Source organism: Lathamus discolor, chromosome 6 (assembly GCF_037157495.1).
Source record: "Lathamus discolor isolate bLatDis1 chromosome 6, bLatDis1.hap1, whole genome shotgun sequence".
NCBI classification, from domain to species: Eukaryota; Metazoa; Chordata; class Aves; order Psittaciformes; family Psittacidae; genus Lathamus; species Lathamus discolor.
Window position 1 is genome coordinate 48,681,798 of NC_088889.1, and position 18,404 is coordinate 48,700,201.

At 40.1% G+C, this 18,404-nt stretch overlaps 1 protein-coding gene across 3 annotated transcripts in view; it reads left to right on the forward strand.

Moving 5' to 3' along the window:
• Positions 1–4,956: 4,956 nt before the first annotated feature.
• The window catches only part of PALS1 (protein associated with LIN7 1, MAGUK p55 family member), a 59,784-nt gene continuing 46,336 nt past the window's right edge, over positions 4,957–18,404 (forward strand). For all 3 annotated transcript variants that reach the window (XM_065686704.1, XM_065686706.1, XM_065686705.1), the window contains exon 1: positions 4,957–5,090. The gene's annotated coding sequence lies outside the window, so the exon portion shown is untranslated. The remainder of the gene's footprint in view (positions 5,091–18,404) is intronic.

Genomic DNA, 18,404 nt, shown 5'->3' on the forward strand with positions numbered 1-18,404 from the left:
GCAAATGGCAAATCAGGGAAGAACAGAGTGCATCATGGTACAAATTAATAATTTTTATAAATAGCAAAGCAGGATTTCTTTTCCAGAAAGACTTAAATATGTCCTTCAGATCTTTCCAGATGTATTCAAGATCAAACAAAAGATGGAGAGTTGTGCAAAGGAAGTCACACAGATGACTGCAACAATATCAAAAAGACATACAGGTATACAAACATAAAGAGGGTAACATACAAAACCAAGGAGAAACTACTGAAGGAAGAACAAGAAGCAGCAAACATAAAGAGACAGGTAAGGTAATCATAATTTGAGTATAACTTAAAAGGGGAAGTGAAAACAGTGGCAAGAAAGATAATTTTTATTGTCCATTATTTTTCTGGATTAGAAATAGTGTCCCAACCTGTTACATTAACAACCTCACTTCCAGGTTTAATTTAGGTCACCCATCTTCTGGGAATGATTCCTGTTTCTGGGTTTAAGACCTCTCACTGAGAGATGAGTAGTACTCCCAGGCTTGAGACCTCTCATATGGAGATTAATCTTTTTCTACAGCTGAACTTCTGTTGGATTTATGACCCTATTTGTAAATACTGTGACCTTACTTGAAATTGTGCAGTTTCAGATCTGAAGGATTAAGGAGTGGCAAAGGATATTAGAAGACAGTGAGGAAGATGTTTCAGTCACTTAGAGGAACATGAGTGCAAAATGTTGCTATTGGATAGGAAGTAAGAAATAGTTCTCATGCTTTCAAAGAGAAAAACATGACTGTATTTGAATCCTTGGTATTTCTTGTCTTAGTTAAAGGAAGGCTGAAATTAAATTGGACTGCTGTATTAATTTCAAAATTCAGGGTTTCTGTTACTGGATTGTGGAGGCCAAGAGATGTTTGTTTTTTCCCTTGCTTAATAGTCGATTTAGCTTCTGGACTGTTGTGTATTGCACTCTTCTTTGGAACACTAGGTACTGAACACAGTAGGCCTACAGGTGGACTAGTGCTGCTATAATATTCTTTCATACTGCTGGTGCAGGTGTCCTACTTAGGGTTATAACAATCACCAGGTTTGTAATCAGGAGACATCAGATTGCTATAAATCAAACTGGAAAGACCATTGTGAGAGATACTGTCACTTCCTCTGCAACACAGGGAGAATATACAGGTAAAGTGTGAGCAGGAAGGAACTTCCTTTCCTTCATATTTAGTTAAAGGTGTCATTTAAATGTGATTATCCAAGATATAAGCTATCAATACCTAAAGGCCAAGGGAAAAATCCCTGTGAAGTTCTCAGAGACAGGAGGAAAAGAGTCTATTTAAATAGATGCCAGACATGAAAGCAGAGATAAAAACACGATTTCTAAAAACCTGGCAAGAATGAAAGATCAAGAAGGAAAGGGTAATCAAGATAATTTAAAATAAAGTAACATAAACCACACACACACACACACACAACAAAAACAAAAACAAAAACCAAACAAAAAGCAAAACCCAAACCAAACCAAACAAAACAAGGAAATACCCCCCAAAACCAAACCCAGCAGACAGGTCAAGAAAGCAGATGAAATAATGGAGTCTGACATCAAGCAGGCAAGAATTCTTTAGGGATTGCATAAAAAAATATTCTGGCAAATAGAGGGATGACACCAGCTTGGAACGGATCCAAGATGAAGTTGGAAGAGAAAGTACATCTGCTGTAGAATGGTTGTTCTGTGAGTTTAGAGATAAAGAGTTTAGAGATAAAGGGGAGGAGAGTGATGGGACAAACAGATGGGGATTAGTTCCCCAGCCTTCAGTGACATAAGCGCTGTGGCTCTTCTGACAGAGCATTCCTTTTTGTGTCAGTCTACAGAGCCACTCATGGTCTGTAAAGCATAAATTCAGTTAAACAGTGACATAAAAAGGAATTTTTACCCTTCCGTGATTTTTCATTCCCCCTCCAGAGGGCAATGGTTTCAAAGAAAACATTTTGTCCTATGTTAGGCTGAAGCCTCACTATGAGACAGATTTTTGTTTTCTTTTCAATTGATTACAATCAGCCAGATTTAGACTGATCAAAAGTTACATCTGTACCTCTCTGGCAAACACTGACAGTAATTCGAATTCAATTTATCAAAGATTGTTAAAAAATATTTGTCTGTGGAATGAATGTTCAATCTAAAAAAGAAGGTTCTTCAATAATAAATTAAGTTGCCTAAATACATTGGTTCTGTAGCTGCAAACATGCTTCAATGTCCCTATAATAGAGAAATCATGTGTAAAATGAAAATGTTCTAGGATTAAGCTCACAAAAGGTATCACTTGGATATTTCTTTTCAGCTCCTTTCTGCTTAAAAATGCTAATTGACAACTTTGAACGTAAGGTTTATAGTGCTTTGGTAAGTCATTTTCTCATTTCCTTCAAGAGCTCTTAGTGGATACTACATAAAAAAAAAATAATAAGCTAAGACGAAACAAAGTAAGATTAAAAAGTTTTGGTTTTCCCAATCACCTTTCTGTTGTCCTCCTTCATCTCCCATTTGCCTTTCTTCTCTGTATCTTTTTTGTATTATTCTCATATTTTGTTAAATTCAAGCCAAAATTATTTTCTCACAGCCATTTTTGTATCCTCAGCATATCACCAAATAGCACCCACAAGGCCAAACTAACTATCAGATCTGTCCATTTAAAATTGGCAACACAATGATTTAAAAAACAAAGGTTGTCTGCGTCTTCACAAGTAACACTGCTGATTCTGTGTGCTATTGTGAAATATCTTCAGGTATGAGAGTTTCTTTGCCTAACAGAATATTTTAATCTGTGGATACAATTATCCAAGCACATCTCATTCAAATATCTTATGAATGGATTTGCCAGCTGGGCATGGCTAATATTAGGGTTTGTGAAAGCCCAAGGGAGGAGATTGGTTACCAAAGAAACAAACAGATCTTTAAGCAGATACATGCAAGGATATTCTAAGCTCAGTCTTAACCTGCTCTGCTAAACCCTTTCCGGCAAAAGATTAAAACCAGCTACAGATAGAAGAGAGTAAGGAGAGAAACAGAAACTGATGTGAATCCTTCTCTGCTCTACAACAAGTTGCACAACAATTAAATACAATTCCCTTACCCTGGTTTAAAAACTGGCTACTGGTCAACATACACACTGGAGGCAATGAGATTTTCTGTGAGAGGAAGGAGAAATGCCATCAGCCACAGAAAACTGTAATCAGAGTTTTTGTTAGATCATCCCAACCTTGCATGCAGAAAAAACAGTAAACTGGCAATCAGTTTGGATGAGGATGACAACAGTCAACAGCCAACTGATGAACTACCAAGTAGCTAGTGTTTTGCAGCCATTATTTCTTCAAGGCATGTATCATATTTTGAAAAAGCCCATTTCCGGTTCTCAGGTTCTTTGCCTAAGTAGTTTGTAAAAAAGGGTTCATGTGAATTTTCACCATTTTCATATTAAGGTGAAAAGAACTGTACATGGTGCTGCTCAGACATGAATTACATATGTCATGTTTTCCTTCCTTTTTATTTTCAAGCACACAATTCTGCAGTCTAACATTTGTATTCTCTTCAGCGCTGCAGTTTTGCTCACTTGATACAAAGACCGTTGTTATTGGCGAGAACAGCAATAACTGGTTAAACGCAGATACAATGCATTCCTGCCCTGAACACAGCAAAGAAGACATCCCAAGGAGTCTGAGTCACAATGTGAAGAAGTGCAACACTTTCAGTTTCCTCTGCAGGTAACTGGGCAGGATGTATCTGGTCAGCTCGCCTTTCCACACGGCAAGGAAAGAAAACCCTGGAATGTGGTTGTTGTTTTTTGGACTGTGTCTATCTTTAGCAAAGATCCAAAAAACCACGGTATAGGGTAAAATCAGAGGAAGTTCAAAGTCTATCTGTAGTTCACTATGGAGAATGATACAAAGTTAAATGACAGATATATAAAATATGTTAAACTGAAGTAAGGAGAGGTGGACTAATGCAGGAATATCTTTAGGACTTTTTAGTGATCTCAGAAAGCCTTTTTTCTAGCCTTGTTATGTGGAACATTTCTGCTGGTGCCTCAGGCAAAGATCTAGGCAGGCTAGCCTGAAAAACCAGGGGTGGGAATGCCATTTTCAGCTCAAAGGCAAACCAAACTGCAGCACTGAAGATAAGTTTCCTTGGTCCTGTAAAACAGCCATGGATACAAAAAACCCGGTAAAACTACTTGTAATGTCCTGTTTCCCTTATTGTTCCACGCATTGTGTTCTGGGTGCCTTTTTGCCTCAGCCTCCCTCCTGTCTCCCGAAAGTGGACTGGACTCTCAGGTAAGAGTATAAACGTTTTTCTCCCCACAACTGGCCGAAGCCACGGTTGTGGCTTCAGCAGAACTACAAAGAGAATGGAGGGATTGACAAGGAAGGGGGAGGAGAAGGGGACTGCAGAGGCATGGTGCAGCCAGGACACACGCCAGCTGCAAGCAGGCAGCAGCACAGTGGGCAGGAGAAAGCAGCTCGAGGCAGGAGAAGAGGCAGGAGAAGAGGCAGGAGAAGAGGCAGGAGGGGAGACAGGAGCAGCCCGCAGGCAAACCACCTCAGTCCAGGGCACAGAGGCTCACGTGGTGCTGCCTCTCCCGGTTGCAGAGAGCACTGTGGTAGAAAGACGGAACATCGCTGCGGGAAGACGGAGACGCTGGAGCAGTGCCATGTCTTCTGCGCCCCCCCCCAGCCCCTCAGCGAGGGCTGAGGTAAACCCTTCCCCGCCAACCGTGAGCGCGGCTGCGACCGCTCCGGCTGCACCGACCCAGGCCGGCAGGGGGCGCGCAGTTAGCACGCCCAGTCTCGCCCTTGCCCAGTCGGCGGCCGGCGCGGCCCCGGCGAAGGCTGTGGGGCTGCTCCGCGCCTGCGCGGCTGGGCCGGGCCGGGCCGGGCCTGTGGGCCGGCGCTGGAGCAGGCACGGGGGGCAGGGCCAAGAAGGGCCGTTCTGGGCGTGGCTGGGCGGCGGCTGCGCAGCTGCGCGGGGGCTGTGGCCGGCTGGCTCGGCGGTGTTTCGGTCGGGAGGTGCAGCGGGGTGTGCGCGACCCTGACTTCAGTCGGCGGCTGGGCTGGAGCGTGTTAGCGACGGTGAGAGAAGGGCAGTGAGCGCGGTCCGCGTTCTCGCGTCCGGCGTGCGAGCAACAGGTCCAGATGCGGAGCCGCCAGTTTCGGCTTATCGGGAAGCCTGCCCCACTGCCACGGCGCCCGCAAAGGCCTGGGGGTCCGGCCGGGCGGGCCGGTGTGGCCGCGCCAGAGCTCGACGGCTTTCGGGGGACCGGGTCGTCCGTCTCCGCGCGGGACAGTGGCCCGGGCTGTGCCCCGGCCGGGAGGGGCGGCCCTGGCTGCTGCGGCTACAGGTGCCTGCGCCGCTGGGCGCCCGGGGCCGGTGCCGCTGCGGGAGCGTGGGGGATGAATGTGATGGCCTGGGCGGCCTCCTGAGAGCCAGTGCCGCGGCCGCCCTCCCGCGGGGCGCCCCCCGGGCGTGCGCGGCGAGCCTAGGCCCGGAGTTGTAAGGAAACCCTCCCGTGTTTGGCTCTGTGCTTTCCCTGCGTGGTTGTAGGGGTGTGTGTTTATGGCTTAATGAGGGGAGAAACTTGCGGCTTCCCCGGCTCTGGAGTTCAGACCTTTTGGTAGTTCTGTGTTTGGAAATGGTGCCACTGTAAAGAGATCGTTTCGTGTGGATTTGTGAAGCTTTGCAGGGTTCGGTTAGAGTAGGCTGGATAGGAGCAACTTCCAGTGTATTTTATGGCTTGCAGTGGTTAATGTATTCCCTGGCTTGGCACGGCTTCGCTTTCAGAAAGCCTGTGCTGGTGGTATTTGGCGGTGGTGGTGCTTCCCTGGCTGAGGGACAGGCGCTGTAGCCGTGTTGTGATAGAGGCTCTGCAGGCAAGCAACAAAGTGCGCCGTGACTTTGAGCCTGGTGAGATGGACTGCACAAGAAAATTAAATTAACTTGTACTTGGCCTTTTAGGAAAACATTTATATTTTAAAAAAATCTGTCTCACATGGGACAGATCCCTAAAAAAGACCGAGATATATTTAAACGGGTAAATATCAGCCGCTGCTCTGAGGTTTTTTTCTTTTAAAAGGTAATTCTTAAAGCCTCTATAAGGGTATTATTTGGTCATAAACTAGTTCCACAGCTCACTTACTAGAACAGAATACTTGTATTTTAGGTAAGTGATGATCAGTGACTACAGTCCAACTTCTCGAAACTGGTGGTGGTCTTTTCCTAAGTATCTACTGCTTCAGTGCACAGATTCTTACCTTTAAAGGGACTTCTCTGGGTTTTTGGAGGATTGAGGCGTTTTCCCTGAATTTGTCAAAACCAGGAGAATTCTGTATTGTCTTTAATTAGGCATCCAACCCTACAGTCTTGGTTTTATTCTGTCCTCTGAGTTTTCACGTGTACTCCATCTTTTTTCTTAATCTTAGAGCTGCTAGTGCAAATCCAGATGTCACTTCAGCGTCTGGCTGGTTTATACATATGTGAACTGTTTTCCAACATACTGTGGTCCAAACAAATTCAGTATTTCACATACTAAAAGCTTAACCTATGGTTAGTATTGTAGATGGCTTAATAAGGCATCAAATATATTGTAGGATGTTGTGAACCAGCGTGCTAGAATGTTACATTTGGTTAACCATTAATAAATTAATACACAGTTAAATGTTAATACATGATCACTTAACACTTTTCAAAGTAATTCTTTCTGATTTTACATCTTTCCAGTGTATGTCATGTTGCCTTGCAATGTATGGAATAGCAGTGGGTGGTAGTTTTTGCTATGTAGAATAAGGCGATGTTAAAGATAATGAATTTACTTAACTTTTATTAAGTTTCTTTTCAAAATATCTGAACTTACTTAGAAATGTAAATCAAGATGTTTCTTTACTAGACTGATTTAGCTGCTTTAGGAATCTACAGGAGCTACTCATTGAGGGGTGTCAGGCATGTTTCATTACCACAGCAATATGTGATGTAGAAGCTGTAAAAATATGATGTATAGGGTCACATTCATACCGAGGGTTATGGATGCAGAGAACTTAATGTATCCTGAAGTTAATATGAGTCCACATATTTTCCCATGTAAATAATTATATTTTCATAACATTTCCACTTGCTGGGTTTTAATTAAAGTCTCTTCTTATAGTTTGAAGTTGTGGGGTCTTAAAAATCCTGTGGCATTTTTACATACAGCTTCTGTCCCAAAGACTGGATCTTAGTTTCAGATGCTAACAGTTGTAACTACCTGTTTCAGCTACCAATTTTATTTTTTCCAGTTTGCACTTTTGATTAAGTGCCTTCCTTTTACAGTGTTGGGGTTTTAGAATGCTGAAGGCTATTTCAGGCAGTCTGCTACTTCTTAGATAATAGGATTTGGATTTGTATTCATATGTCATGTTAAAATTCTGAAATGTTCTAGCAGCTAGCTTTTTTTTGAAGTACTTCTGCAGTGTAACAGGTAGTGCTGCAGAGTGGCTTGACATTACGGTATTTGGAACGTTAATTACTGCTTTGGTCATCAGAAAACCTCAAGACTTCTTGTAAATATTAATTAAATACTGCTCTATTGTTTTCCTTTTATTAATGGGCAAAGAGGCATTTGTATGTTTGAAAAGGTTTGCTGCAGTGTCTGTGATAGAAAACTCAGTCAGTGGAAACAGTTTATACTGTGGTTTAAAATCAGGCATGTTGACAAAATGATTTTTTTCTACTATAGTTATCTACTCTGGAATTTTCTTCAATACAACTTTTCTGACAAAAAGCGCATTTTATGGACACATCCTCCTTCTTGCACTCACAGTGTAGTTATATGACAAAACGTTTTAAGTGTAACTCATCCTAAAGTGTGAAGGAGAACTCTGAGCAAGGAGAGGAAATTATGACTAGTTTATATACCAGGTTATTTTAAAGGAAGCTTTGAGTTTTTGTGGTTTGTGTGTTGTTTTCTTTTTATTTGTTTGTGGCTTTTTTGTTTGGGTTTTGTTTTTAATAGAGCTGATAAATTGTGTATGCCTGTTAGTAAAGACTTGGTTTATACTGCAAGGCTGTCTAATTGTATACTAATACATAGCTGTGTGGGAAGAAAAAAATGCCATAACTCTCAAAGCTTGCATCAGTTAAATTAGAAAATTAGAAAGCAAGCAGAGGTACCATTATTAGCACAATTGTGTAAGGAATGCTTCTATAGTGTGAAGCAGGAAACGCAGAAATCTTGCATAATTGTTTGTTTGTTTTGTATTCTAGAAAAAAAGGATGTGATGTTGCATTTCTTTACAGATGGATAAGTGGTTTGAGTACCTGACCAGTATGTTGAGATTTGGGTTCAAATCCTTCTATTCTTTGGGGGAATTTGAACCCCCCCCATCTGTCAGTTCCCAAATGGAGTGCCTGAACTGCCAGGCCAGGGGTGTTTAGGTGTGAGGTGCTTCCAGACACCAGTCAGTTTTATTCTTGAGGAGCAGTATTCACTTGGGAATGAAGTGAGTGGGGTATGTATCCCAGGGGCTGGCTGGCAAGAAGCATGATCAAGTAGAAATCTGTGATATGAACCCAGGTCTCCTTGTTAAAGGCAAAATATTAAAAGAGTAGATGAAAGGGGTTTTATTTAATCCCATCATCCCCCCGCCCCCCCCCCCCCCCGGCTTCCCCTAGCATGGTGTGAAATTCTGTAGACTTAAATCTCTGATCATTATGTTTATTCTTGTCTGATTTAGTCAGTTCCTACTCATGTTAAATATAAGATATTTGAACAGCACCAGTAAGATGTACACTTTTCATTGTAGAGTGAAGCTTGGTAGCTTATCTCTGTGAGTTGTGGAGTCTAGTGGGTGGCATGGTGTTTAGATTGCTTGTGGATCTAATTCTGCTTTCTTATAAGATGCCAAATAATTAGATATAAAAATGTAATTGTTTCAACATACCTGTAGTTATTACCTTTTATATAAAGATCACCTCAGTACCTCGTGTTTCCTTAAGTGATTTGCCTGTTGCAACAGGTCTTTGTTCTGGTTGGCCATAATTGTCTTATGAAGAAAAATAATGAGTAAGAAATAGTTTTATGTGATTTAATGTTAACGTTCTTAATACTTGGGTTTGCCTCTAGTATATCTCATTTTTTAAATGCCTTTCCTAGAATTGGAGAAAAGGCTTAACAGTTGATACATGTGACAGTGAAGCTCATGGTTGCTAGTCTTAAACAGTATCTGAATTGGCTGCATATACTATATCAGCACAGAAAATAAACTCCTTATTTCCTGCAAAGTTCTAACTCAGCAATAGATGATATAATAGATACAAATTCTGTAAAAAAGATTTTTCTTAAGAAAAATATGATAGAAACCAAACCTGAAGTTTCATTCTTCTATTCATCTTGTGGGGAAACTGTTGGAAGGTCATACTTGGTTATTTGGCCATAACAGATAATTCAGAAGACTCTCAAATGTGTTTGGGTTTTGGTTTTCTTTTCTGGTTGGGGGTGGGGAGTAGTTTAGATTTCTGGTAAGTGATAGGACAGTCAAGTGCTCCTTTTGTAAAGAAACCCAATAGTATGTTAGCATCTAAAGCACATACCTGCGTATGCGCACCAACCATTATCTGAGTACTTGGTGTGAATTTTCCTATTTCCATGGTGAGAAGTTGTATTTTCAAGCTCTGTAGAAAGCTGAATTAGGCAAAACTAAAAACCTTTGATAACCAGGAAGTGCCAGTGCAACCTCAGCAGCTGCTCTTTGACCTGGTAATGGTGCTAGGAGGTGGCTGTATGCATTCTAAGTCTGTTTCCAAGGATAAGCATGTATTTTTGATGTCAGGAAGGAGGGGCTGGAAAAGTATTCATTTAGGTACCGGTGGTGTTGAGTGGTGTTTTGTGAGATCAGAGGAGAACAATATATGTTGGTGCCTAAAAGAGTCACTTCTCATTTCGACAGTACAGGTAGAAGATTTACAGTGATATATGTATAAGCTGTTAGCAGTGTGATGCCATAGAGTGACTTGTGTTTAATGAGGTGTTTACGAAAGAATACTGGAACTCTAAAAGTTCACTGTGTTCAAGGCTGAAGGCAGGTCGTATGTAACTGGTATGTTGTCTCAGTAAAAAGACTTGAGAGAAATGACTTCATTTTTGGTGTTTCTGCCTCTCCATTTCCCTGGAGGCAAATCTTGATCTTGGTTTGGGTGGCAGAGAGAGCAAAGTCGGCTTTCAAATGAATATTCAAATGTAGAATCATAGAATAGTTAGGGTTGGAAAGGACCTTAAGATCATCTAGTTCCAACCCCCCTGCCATGGGCAGGGACACCTCACACTAAACCATGTCACCCAAGGCTCTGTCCAGGCTGGCCTTGTAAATCTGAGTGTTTCTTTAACTGGAATGATCTTCATTATTAAGGTCAGTGAAGGTAATATGCTTCAGTAATGACTTCTGTATTAATAACTTACTTAGAAGCTGGTTTTAGTGTGGCAGGGGAGAAATCTAAGGAGGAACGAATGTTATTCTGGGTGGTGATTGTAGTACTAAGTTAAATTCTTCACAGCAAAAATATCATGGCAACTTTTTCTTTAGAATGTGGTACCACTATGCATAAAGCTAAGGCTTGACCTTAATATTGGATCATGAAGTGTTCCTGCAGTGTCATGGTTGAGAACTTGTTGTCATCTTGTCTCATTTTATCAAATTGGCATTGATTTGTCAGTTACTGGTAGTGAAATTTGAGATTGCTTAACCATGGATTAATGCAGTGCGCCTTGGCCAAGAAAATTCAAGTTGCTTTTGTAGAAAAACTGTGATACAGATAAGTTGCATTGTGCACCATAGAAATTACTTACATGTACTAGCTAAGAGAACATGTTGCTAATTCCTCTGATATGACCTATTTTCTAATATTCTCACCTCTGAAATTAAAACACATGCTTTCAGGTTAAGCATTGAGATTTCAAACAGGTGAGGGTTTGGATTGTATTGGCTTACATTATATTGATTATATTTCTTAGGTAAGTATATCCTTGTTTTCAGAGGGCAAATCTCTTCCTGATGTCTGACAGGGCATATGTTAGCAGATGAACTTGGTCCTGGGTTAGTGGGAGAATATAGCATTAGTGGACATCACGTGCTTTTGCAGAATCAGTTCCTGTAGGATCAAGTGGTGATGGAATCGCTTAGTGCTGCTATGCAGTGGCATTTACATTTTGTCTGAAAGGTATTAGAAGTTGTTGGATGCAGGAGAGAAGTGCATTGAAATACAGCTGGATGTATGTCTTTAAAGGTGGTGATTGTTATTGTAAGATAATTAAACATAATGCAAGCTCTTACTATTTCTTCTCTCTTTTTTTTTTTTCCCAATAATGAAGATGTGTTCTAAATTAGTAACGTAATTACTTACAGGGAGGAATTAGCACAGTGTCTTAAAGTGAGATAAAAGCTGATCAGCTCAGCATTGTCTTCTTGTTGGGCTGACTAAATGACTTATGAGCCCAGCAGTACTGCTTTTGATTTTGTCTGTTTCACATCTTTATTTTTTTAAGAGTGTAAATAGCACTAAAAATCAGTTGAAGCATTGTTATTAGCTTTGCAGACTTCTTCCATTGAATTATCAGTTTGATTATTGCCTGTTCATAGAATATTTATCTAGTTGGGTTATGATTCTCTCAAGACTTTGTTACCTACCGCTTCCTGATAAAGCATCCTGCTTCAAGCTGGTGTGATGAGGGCTAGCTACAACTCTGAAGAGGCAAGTTACTTGACTTCTTTCGAAAGAGAAGGAACGTGGCAACCTGAGGATTCTGCAGTAGGATAGACGCTTTTCTACTTTTTAGCCTACTTAAATTTTTCATTCTTCACTGGCTCATCAAGCAGAATGTAAAGATTAAGGACTTAAAGTGCATCCCAAGGAAAGCCAAGAATCCAAAAAGTAAATGTCACTTGTCTTTCCTTCAAAAAGAAAAAATCCTGAGGATGGTTTTAAGATAACAGAAGAGGCTAAAAGCTGTTAAAGACCAGTTATTTTGGCATATTTTGTATGTCATTACTTTCTTTAAGCTTTTGCCAATTTTCAAGTAAGGAGAGGTCAGAATGAGGTGCAGAGAAGAGCTGTTTCTTCTTGACTGAAAAAGAGAACTCTGCATCTAATTACATGGTCTTTTGAAGCAGCAGTTATTTTGACTTATTGCTTATGAAGTAATTTTTAGGTTAAACATTCTTCTTTTGCTATCAGTGTCTTGTTTAGACTAGTAAGCTTACTGCTATTAGGAAGTAGTCATATGATCAATTTTGAACAGTCATGATATATTGGTTTTCCTTTGATCTTTCCTGGTTTAATATGGACTACTTACTTTTTGTTTGGTAACTTTTCTGTTGCTCATTTTCTTGCATCCTTTCCTTCTGCAGACCTTCAAGCATGAAGGTCTTTCTTACTCTCCAGTCTCTCTAGATAGGAAAGATGGACAATATTGGGAAGGAAACAAAGCTTCTGTGTGCTGGATCAAACCATTCCTATTCTGTTGTCTTACAACCTTTTGCTTTGTCTTCCCATTATGTTACTGCCTTGTGTCTTAAGGTTGGATTGGCCTGTAAAATAGTGCCTGTACTTAGCATTTCTTTCATGTTGCAGTACCATCCTGGCTCTTCAGATCTTCTGGTGCTTGTGTTCTCTTGACAGCTTTGATATACTCAAAGTTACTCCCTCTACTTCAGTGCGAAGTTTTTCTGTAATAAGAGTGAAGTTAACTAGGAATATTACTTTTTATGGTACATAATGATGACTGTTATCTAGTACTATGCAAAACAGAGTAGTTCAGTGCCAGGAGCTCAGGAAATAATTTTTAGCAAATGTGTGGTGGGTCTGTGAAGTGTACTAAAATTGGACCAGACTCTCAGTTTCTGTAGAACTGTTGAGAAACTTATCTTTAACCACAGTGTCTGTTTGCTTTGCTTTATGTAGTGTGTCAGCCAGAAAGCCAGCAAAATGCTGAATGTATCAGAAAAGGCATTAACATGACAGGAGACATCATATTGCAGCTGTGCAAAACCCTGCTGTCTTCATTATTGTTTACAGTTCAGGTTTCTGCGTTTAAAGGGAGTAGACAGCAGAACGCACGCAAAAAAGTAAGGGGGGGAGGGGGGCACAAAAAATGGAGGTATGAAGCCTTTCAAGAAGAGACTGGCAAGACTGGAACCTTTCAGTTGGAAGCTGATATGATGGAAATTTGGGGGGGGAACCTATCGAGGCAGTGGACTTTACAAATGTACTATGCATTTGATTCAAATTATAGGTTTGAAGCAGATAAAAGAAGCTGTTTCTTCACATTCTGGGTGGTGAACTACTGGCTCTTATTGCCATAGGAGTTTCTGGAGGCAAACAATACTGGCATCGTCAAACAAGGGGTTATACAGATTTGCAGGCAGCTGATCCATTGACAGATACATTTATTGTTTCATAATTAGATAAGGATGTACCATCTGATGTCCTTCAACAGTCAAACTTCTGGGTGCATTAAGTTATCCCTGAACAGCATTTCTGGTTGCCACTGCCAGATGGAAGAGTTCTGGGCTTGATGGATCATTGGTCTGACTCCTTAGGGCATTTTGCTTGTTATCCTAAACAGTCAGAAACTGCGTTTTATACACCTTCCTGAAATTTGTTCTGTAAAAATGTGGTAGCCTATCTGAGCAGATGCTTGTAGCCCAGTGCAACACAGTATGTGTAACAAGCTGGGGGTTTTTGGAGGTTGGTTTGTTTTTTAAAAAGGGGGGAACTGAAGAGCTGGAAAATCTCAAGGGATTATCAAAATAGATCAGCAAAATAATGCAATAACTGTGAGCACCTGTCTACAAAAATGTCATATGTGCCTCATTTGGGATTCTGTGTTAATGGTGTAGTTTTGGTCAGCGGACAGTGTGCACAGCTTGGTAGGGCCCTCTGTTATAAATGTATCTGCATGATGCTGACCTTGGAATTTGTATGATGTTCGGAGAAGCAAAGGAATCTTGGAAGCTAAAAGTATCAGACAAAGGTGAGTGGAAGGAGGCAATCTGCAGAAGTGACCAGTTAGGCCTGCTTATTATATACAAGGTTTTTGAACCCTTCAGTGTGGTTTCCATGGCTGATCGGTGGTGGTTCATAATTTATAGACCTTATATAAAGCATTGTATGTGTTTAATCCTAAAGAAAAGTATTAGGGTGATAACTGCATGGTACAGATTTCAAGAACTTTTCTTAATAGGTTGTACAGAATCTGAAATACCACTTTTGTAGTTGTCAAGTATTAAATACTTGCATATATGGGGTTCTTAATTCAACAGCTTGAGTTGCAGATTTGAATTTTTTATATGCTTTGTCACCTAAGCCAGTTTCTGACTTCTGTTGGTGAGAACTTCATACAGGTTTTCCTCCTGTCAATATTTTTGAAGTCTTTTCTACACAAATATTTAATGAATTCCGCTGCATACCTAAGTGGCTGAGTAGTAAATGTAGGCTAGTTTGTGTTCCCTCTTAAGTGCACACTCTTGTCAAATCTTAGAAGATATTTATCACTGTTCTCTTGGTATTACGTGTGTTAGTGCTCCTTGTAACTCCTGTAGTTGTGACTTCATGTGATGATTAAAATTCCATGCAAAACTTCAGTTCTTGATTTGTTAAAGCTGATTTGAAATTGAGTATTCAGCCTTTAAGATACCTAAGGTGGCTAATGAGTGCCTTAATTTCATATTGTTTTAACAGTTCATATTGTGCTTCTGAAACTTTCTGGCATGAGTTTTGTAATTTTGGGTGGATTTGTGACAAGTGGAACATCTGATTCATCTACTTTAGAAGAAATTTACATTGTCATTACAGCTCTGGGAAATCTTGCCAAATTTGGTGATGTCTGTTTTTAACCTTTCCCTGCTTAGCTCCTCTGCAATAGTTCATAGGTGCTTACTCCTCTGTCTTTACAGTTCATAGTGCAATATCTGAACCAAATTAAGGTGCTGGTCTTAATGTTGAAGTGACTGAGGTGTCAGCACATGTTCCTTTCTGTCAACTCTGCTTTTGGGATCAGTGACTTCTGATGGGAGAATAGTCTACAGCTGAAGATAGTAACTTAATCTGCTACAACAGGATTTGCTAGAGCTTGTTTATCAACATCTTTAGTTTAAACTTGCTGTCTTTTCAACTCAGCTTCCTATGCAGCCTTATTTGAGAAGAGTAACATGAGAAGAAATAATAATTTGCCTTATTTTATGATCTCTTTGCAACAAATTCCATGTCTAACTTCTGAGTTGTACTTTGAGAAGCCCATAAACAATCAAGCATATTATTGCTGAGAATTACACCATTGCAGGTATCAAGGATTCATATATCATTGTATTAGTAAAATCTTACAGTTATATTTCTGAAAAAAATTTTATTTAGCAGATAAAATTTGCACTGGCTTTGGTTTCCAGACTTGCAGTGTAGAGCCATCCAGAAATGCACTGCATCAGTTTAATATGCACTACCACAGGCTGTGCAGAACCAAAAGTAAAATACAGACATTGTTAAAAAATGGTAAGACCTATTGCTCAAAGTAAGACTGAAGTATTGTGTGTGGGAGCTATTAGGATGCGTGCTTTTAATGTTTAGTGGAATAAGAAAGCACGAGAAGTATGTTCATGATTTTAGCTTGTTAAAGTTGAAAGTTCTATAATAAATACCCCTTTTTTGTATTCAGAATTCCAGAACTGGTCTTAATAGAGTATAGGTACATACTTAGAATGATTTGAGTTTGTGGAGTGTGAAAATACCCACAAATCCCATTGACCTGAAATAATAGATTCTGATTTCAATACAGAATTTGTTAGGTGATTTGTTCTGGGGTTTTTTTTTTTTTTTTGGTTGGTTGGTTGGTTGATTGGTTTTTTTTATAATTATCCTACTCCTCACACTCCCCCAAAACTCAGCATGTTTTTTTTTAATCTGTGAATGTTCACTATATAGCTGGAATTAGTTTGATCTCTTCATAAATGTAGAATTCATCAAGAACAAAAAGGTTATGAATGCTGATTCTGGTGGATGTTTTTCTCTAGGTAAATATGAGTATATAGTTTTCTAATATAGAATGTCAGCTGAGCTCAGGTTGAAGATACATCCCAGATATACAAGTATCTTCCAACTGATTGATCAGTTGGAAAAGGGCATGTGAAGCTTTTGGTTCAAGTTCTAAAACTTCTGGAGTGTTGAATGAAGTCTGACTGTGGCATACATAAACCTTCCTACTTCTGCTGTGTTATTTTGGCTTTTCAAAAATAAATTTTATTGCAGGCATTGTAGCCTTGATAGTGCTGAAACAAAATTCTATGCCTGCATTGCCAAGATGATTTGTAGTCTTTGAGGACCGGAGAGAATTACAACTCCTCCCAAATGCTTTCTTTAAATTGAATGGGATAAAACTGTTTTAACAGAGTGTCTCTGGTAAACAGGTATGTCAGAAGGATAAAATTGTTGCTTTGATTTCAGAAGTTGTAAATTTCTGCAGCTTTAAAGCAAAGATTGTAGACTTAGAAAATTGAATGCATTATTGGAAGTACTAGGGTTCCTGTATGATTGATCTGTTGTTTCCACTTACAATCACTAATGGCTACTACATTGATTATTTTAAAATGGATTTAAGGTATAACCTGACCTAAATTGCATTGTAATAATTCAGTCTGCAGTGACAAAACAGAAATAATGGACAATAGATAACCTATATCCCAGAATTTGTTTGTTTCCCAAGTAGCTGGTAGTAAAAAGTAATGATAAAAATTTAGAAGCTCCTGTCAGGACTCCCAGAAAATCAGATAAACCTGCTTTGATTTACCTTATTATTTACCTTACATTTACCTTGGTTGATTTGGCCCTTAAGATTAAACCCAATGACCAGAATTGCCACTTGATTGCTCCGAGTAATTGGCATGTGAACAGTATTGCAGTGCTTGTTCAGGAGGCCAGAACCTATGTTGATTGTTGTTGGGGCCTATAGGGATGCTGGGGAGGGACTCTTCATGAGGCACAGTAGTGACAGGAGAAGGGGTTAACAGGTTCAAATTTAATCAGAGGAAGTTTAGATTGGATATAAGGAGTAAGTCCTTTCCTGTTTGGGTGGTGAGGCACTGGAATGGGTTGCCCAGGGAGGTTGTGAATGCTCCACCGCTGGCAGTGTTCAAGGCCAGGTTGGAAGAAGGCTTGGGTGATATGGTTTAGTGTGAGGTGTCCCTGCCCATTGTGGGGGGGTTGGAACTAGATGATCTTAAGGTCCTTTCCAACCCTAACTATTCTATGATTCTATGTTCTCACTCTGCAGAATTAGAAAGCATAATCTTGGAACCTTGGGTTTTTTACCTACCGTCACAAAGCGTGCATGTAACGAGTGCTCGGAGGAGTGGTGGAAAAGGAAGTAATGTGTGGAGCTGCTAATGTACACCTCTGTACAGTTGTCTGAGGAGCTGCTTTCAAGTGAGGTACCAGTGCTGTTCACAGTGTACCTGCTGGGTAGAAGTTGGGCTAAGCTTTTGGGCTTTTTAGAAATCTAATACTGCTTCATATGTCTGCTACCCTCTCTTGATCTCTAGTCTTAGAGGAACTCTTAAGCCACAAGGACTTGCTTTTGTACATCTGATAAATGGAAAATACAGGACTGCAGCATCTGCTTTACTTTTTGAACTTTCTTACTATGACAAAATTGAAGTATTACCAGAACTGATTTTACTGGTGCAGTGTGTAATATTTCCATTGACAGTTAAAATTCTGTATTAATAATATTTTCGGTCTATTCAAATATGCCTGAAGGACTATATTAAATGGCTTCATAATGAGCCTATGCGGTATCCATAGGAACAACACTTGCATGTTCAAGTGAGTAAAAGAGTTTAAAGTTGGTGCCCAGATAGCCTATCACCTGGCCAGGACACTACAGAGCCATACTGTGGGATGGGATGCACTGAAGTATGAGGGAGGGGGGGAGCTATTGTCTGAGAGCCACATTCACTTTATTTGTGATTAAAATGCATGTGCCTAAGCTAATAGGTCATCAAGAACTTGGGCAGTCTGGTTAGCATAGCACAGAAATTAAATTCAGCATGGTTTATTAATTTCAGGCCACTGCCAGTTGTACCGGACCCTGGACTTGAGTGTCACTTCATTTTAGTCTTCTGAACTCATAGCTGTGGGCTTTCTTGTTATGCAGAGTTTCCCAGTCTCTTCCAGCTCACTGGAAATATTGACTAGAGTGTTTTTATTACAGATTTAAAATGTATTTTGTTTCAGGCATTATACTGAGAGGTACTTTGAAAATTGTGCTAGGAGACTGCTTATAATTGACCTACGGTCATGTCAGGCTTCATGATTATCCTCACTCAGTCCTGTGGTGAAAAATTACTGGTTGAAAAAAATTGTTGAGACCCTTT